Here is a 6,000-nt window from a genome sequence, read left to right as displayed (position 1 = left end):
ATTTCACTTAGGATAATGGTCTCCATTTCCATCCAAGTTGCTGCAAAAGACATTATTTCATTCCTTTTTATGGCTAAGGTATATATATATATATATATATATATATATATATATATATGCCACATTTTCTTTATCTACTCATGAATTGATGGATACCCGGTTGATGCCATATCTTTGCAATCATGAATTGTGCTGTGATAAACATTTGTTCAAGTATAGGTGTCTCTCTGATAAAATGACTTCTTTTCCTTTGGGTAGATACCTAGTAGGGGGATTACTGGGTCAAATGGTAGGTCTACATTTATTTCTTTGAGGAATCTCCATGCTATTTTCCATAGAAGTTGTACTAATTTGCAGTCCCACCAACACCATGTAAGTGTTCCTTTCTCTCTGCTCCCATGCCAACATCTATTGTTTTTTGACTTTTTAATAATGGCCATTCTGGCAGAGGTAAGGTGGTATCTTACATTTCCCTGATGATTAGTGATGTTGAGAATTTTTTCATATGTTTCTTGGCCATTTGTCTATCTTCTTTTGAAAACTTCTGCTCATGTCTTTTGCCCTGTTTTAAATGGGGTTGTTTATTTTTTTCTTGTTGATTTGTTTGAGTTATTTGTAGATTCTGGATATTAGCCCTTTGTCAGATGTATAGTTTGCAAATATTTTCTCCCATTCTGTAGGTTGTCTACTTACTCTGTTGATTATTTCCTTTGCTGTGCTGAAGCTTTTTAATTTAATTAAATCTCATTTATTTATTTTTATTGTTGCTGTATTTGCCTTTGGGGTCTTAGTCATAAATACTTTGCATAGGCCAACGTCTAGAGGAGTTTTTCCTATGTTTTCTTCTAGAACTTTTGTGGTTTCATGCGTTGCATTTAAGTCCATTATCCATCTTGAATTAAATCATTAATGAAGTTCTCAATATAAAGAGTGAAGAACTTTCTTTCCTTTAGCAAGTAAGGCCTCTTTTACCCATACGGATCTCCAAAGTCCCTATATAAGGTGACACTATGAAAGAGAAGGATACTTCACTGGGAATGAAAGGGGAAAAATACTAATGCTGTGTCCTTGTTGGTCACACAGCATGCAAACAAATCCTGGCCCATCATCTCCTAGTGGGCTCGTCCTGTCAGTAGGTGAACTGCTGCCCAAGTGGAGTGACGCACCTGGTGAGTCAGGAGCAGTCACAACTTCACACCCAGCTTGCTGCCCAAATTCAAGCCAAGTCTGTTTCTTAGCCAAACAACATAAAAAACAGCTTGAGAAAAATACAAAGTAATGCCCTTCTGAGACAGTCTATTTGCAGAAGTGTCTGGTCTGTGGCTAAAATTCAGGACTTGCAATGAGTAGAGCTGAGCAAAGACAGAAATGAAAGATCTGTATTCCTTTCTGAGTTTGACTAGGCACTGCCTCAGAACCTTTGACAATTCAAATTTGCTGGGCCTCAGTTTCCTCATATATTTGGTTGGGGAAAGAGGGAGACTGGAGGTCGAGACAGTGAAGAAATGGATTTCCTATTTATGAATTCTAGACATTTTATATGAAGTGTTACCTGCATTTCCCAAGACCACACACAATGGGCTCTCAAGAACAGCAACGAGATGCTGATCCTACAGTTGGAATGAAATAGAGGGAGCTGGACCCCACTCCCAACTCTTCCCAACTATTGCAAGAAGTTCCCAAGGTTTGTCAGACAAGTGATTTGGAATTTCTGTGGTCTCTCTGGCTACTCTGGCTACCTTAGGGTTTCAGATATTTGTGTCCTGTGGCTCTTGAGCTGGGCACCATAACGCAAGTAGTGCCTCCACCCCTCATTTGTGTTAGTCTGCCTTAAAACTGTGCCGCTTTGAACCATTTCCCACAGACGTCTGTGATGTGGCTCCATGTTTTTTACCAGCACTATTGTAGGGATCTTTTCTCTAGCAATGAACAATAGTTCCTGAGGATCAGGTTGGGAACAATCCACCTGCATTCAAAATCGCCTTTTCCTTAAGAAGGCCTGTGCTTGTCATTATATCATGTGCATAAGCCAGTGTAGACCTTTCCTTAGGTAAAGCTCCTTAGATCAATGGTCTTCAAACTTTTTGTTCTCAAAAGCCTTAAAAGACTTGTAAAACATTGCATTTCTTCACACATTTTCAAGTCAATATAAACGTGTTATACAAAGAATCTATTTTATAATGTCAAAGGATTAAATTACAACAAATTTAAAGATCTCAATTGGCTTTACTACAATCCTAGAATTGGGCAACACCTCATTCCATAAAATCGAGTAAGTGTTCCAATGAGCTGAGCAGAAGGGATTGGCTTTACAGACAGAGAAGGGCTGAAGAAAGCAGAAGCGAAGAACAAGAATGTCTTAGTCATTCCAAAGCTGCTTTTCTTGTAAGTCAGGACAGAGAGACAGAAAATAGAAAAATAACTGATTAGTTAACATCAGATTCCTTCAGCTACTTCTTTTGTGTAAAGATTAAAGCAGAAGGAAGTTCATTTTCATGCCGATTAAAGGTTTAAACTGGCCTATTTGGGAAATTGGATGTTACATCTTTCTCCTAATTTCTTGGAATGTCAGGTAACAACTTAGTTTGGGTTTGGTGACGTGGAACTTTAGCATAGGTGACTCCATTTTGATTTTCAGTCTGATCTGTTGGGGCCTAGTGTAGAAACAGTCCAAAAAAATGGTCTCTTATGATTTTTATTTACAATTTTGGCTGGGTGCAGTGGCTCATACCTGTAATCTCAGCACTTTGGGAGGCTGAAGTGGGAGAATCATTTAAGATTAGGAGTTTGAGGCTACAATGAGCTATGATCCCACCATTGTACTCCAGCCTGGGTGACAGCACAAGAACCCATATCTTGAAAGAAAATGAACAAAACCAAAAAAAACCAATATTATCATCAGGCTTTAAATACCTTTTTCTCAAAATCACAGAGTTGCAAGTTTGCCTCATTCAGGTCAGAGATTGTTCATAAAGTGAAGGAGCTAAATAGCTGACCAAATTAAGCTGATTCTTTCAGGAAAAAGCTGATTTCATTTTCATTTTTTTAAACTGAAAATAAATGTAATTAAATGCATGTCTGTGCAACCTCACTTCTGAATGTAAAAGACATGCATGGGGAATGAGAAAGAATGAGAGAAAAGACAAAGAGCCTGGCTGGCTGTGGCTGTCTTAGCTTTGCTTTCCCTCTCCTGAAATCTCCACTGCCCCTGTCCCTCTGCTTGGTGGCCCAGAGGTATTTACCCCTGGACACGGAAAGCTTAGGTCCCAGGGGGGCTTTGCCTTCACTTTCTTTTGTAAAATGGTTGGGAGAGGGGATGTGGGAAAGGGAAACGTAGGCCACTGCAGCATTCTCTTGAGGAGAGCAGTGTTATGAGAGGACATGTGGGAGTTGAGGATTTGACCTTGATTCTGTTAAAGCCAACCCCTGGAAGGTCTTCATATACCTCAGGGTTATGAGTACCCCAGTTTGAAAACCACTGCCTTAGACAACCTTACTTATTCCAGTTGAATCTGGGACATGCCCAGGCAAGTCTGATTGTAGTTCTTAGCTGAGGCCTTCAAGTTCGTTGAGTATTTACAACATTCACCGGTTCCCATAGATCATTAAATATGAAATATCCGATTTCAAATCAAAAGTTTAGCTTTATTATATCTCAATTAATCGAAGTATGCACCTAAACTATTGAGATAGTTTTGCCATCTCAATGGTAGCTTGCTTATGCCAGCAGCAAAGAAGCCTGGAGAGCGAGTGGCAGTGAAATTGTGAAAGGCGTTTTCCACAGCTTGTTGAGAATTGAATATTTTTCCTTGCAAGAAGTGGTCTAAAGCCTGGAAGAAGTGGTAGTCATTTGGTGCAAGGTGTGATGAATATGGTGGATAACACACAGTTTCCAAGTCCAGATTCTGTAGTTTGAGCAGCATTGTTTGTGTGGCATGTGGTCAAGCGTTGTCTTGCAAGAGGATTGGCCTGACTTTATTGACCAAGCTTGGCTGCTTAATCACAGCATCCTCATCATTTCATCCAATTGGTTGCAGTGGACACCCACTGTAATCGATTGACCAGGTTTCATGAAGCTGTAGTGGATAATACCAGCGCTGGACCACCAAACAGACGCCATTAGCTTTCTTTGATGAATATTCGGTTTTACACTGTGAGTCAGCACTTCTTTATCCAACCATTGTGCTGAACCATTGCAGTTGTAAAAAAGAATCCATTTTCATCACACGTAACAATACAGTTTAGAAATGGTTCGCCTTTATGCTGTGACTGCAACGAAAGGCAAACTTTGAGATGATTTCTCTTCCGGTGCTTGTTTAATTCATGCGGTACCCATCTATCCAGCCTCTTCACCTTGCCCATTTGTTTCAAATGATCCAATATTGTTGGAATGATAACGTCAAACTTTGCTGCTGATTCACACCTAGGTTGAGATGGATTTGCTTCCACTCCAGCTTTCAGTTCATTATTATCCACCTTGGTGTCAGGTCGCCCATGTGGCTCATTTTCAAGATTAAAATCACCAGAATGGAATCCTCAAATCATTGATGTACTGTGTTCATTAGCATGTGCTTCCCAAACACTTTGCTGATATTTCAAGCTGTCTGTGCTGCATTCGTTCCATGACAGAACTCATATTAAAAAATAATACAAATTTTTGACTTTTCCATGGTTTCACAAAAATGGCTCTAAAAAAATTTGAAAGACAATCAAGCCAAAAAAAGTGTGTTTGAAAGACTGAAGATATTCCTTCTCAATAAAAATAACACAAGAAGTGTCAAAGTGAAATGTCAGAGATATCAACTGTCAAACTTAGTTGTTAAGGAAATTGGACATTTCGTACTTAATAACCTAATACCAGGCAACTTACCTATATAAGGTCTTCCTGAAGACCTTGGTACAGATAATCAACTGTGTCATCCAAAGTCATATAGCAGAGGACTCAGGAGACATACTGGGGTACACTTAGTGCCTAAATTGGCTTTTGTTCCTACCACAAAGTCTTTCTTTTTTGCCTAAGACATGGTCAGCAGGACATGTGAATTGAGAGAAGGATATCAAAGGAAACGCCATCCTTTGTAGAACATTTTGTACTTCTGGACACCAACGTAAGGAGAGAAAATGAGCCTTTCCTAGAGCCATATCTGTGCTACTAACAGAGTCTCCCCTAGATCAAACTTTTTCAGGCTCTTCTGAGTCTGACTAGACCCTATCCTGCTAAATCAGTTTAGCCAGAATCTCACTCCTCAATATCTGATCACCCTCAAAGTCTGATCCAAATTCTAATCCTCCACCACCCCCTAGGGTATCTGACATTTCTTCAGCAAGAATCCTGTTAGGTTGGTTTAGCCAGAACACCCCCTTGTCCCTTATGCTTCCTCATAGCAACTTTCCTTGTGCCTGCTTTCCCACTCTGCTCCCTGGCTATACATTCCCACTTTTCTTACTGTATTTACAGTTGAGCCTGATCTCTCTCCCCTACTACAAAACTCTACTGTGGGTAGCACCCCTTGAATGAACTCTTCCTTACCCTCTCTAATAAGTGTCATGAATACTTTTTTTCTTTATTACTCCAGTAGGGCTTTAGATAACTTTGTGAAGCATGTTGATTTACTTGGAGAGACCTGCATAATATTATATCATTTTGATAGGGTAATTCATAAAACATAGACTTGGTAATTCATAAAACAATTTTGTAGTTTTTGTTTATTAATTGGAATAAAAGATCCAAGAATTCTTAAATAAGTTTTATTTAAAAAAAGAAAAGATAAATTATCTCCAAATTACTCCTAAGTATTTTGGAAACCATTTCCCTTTTAAAATAGCTGGCTAAGAATCCAAAACTACTTTCTTTTAGCGAATTTCCTTCCCTCTTGCTTTTTTGTTCTCTTACCTGAGATCAGTCATTTTACTTGCTTTTCCTACACAGTCAGAAAGTAATTTTTACTTTGAAATTAAGACACTTATTTTTTTGTCTTTAAAATTTTTTAACTGTATTAT

This window comes from Microcebus murinus, chromosome 23, assembly GCF_040939455.1.
Source record: "Microcebus murinus isolate Inina chromosome 23, M.murinus_Inina_mat1.0, whole genome shotgun sequence".
In the NCBI taxonomy this organism is placed as follows: Eukaryota; Metazoa; Chordata; class Mammalia; order Primates; family Cheirogaleidae; genus Microcebus; species Microcebus murinus.
This window is presented reverse-complemented; position numbering follows the sequence as displayed.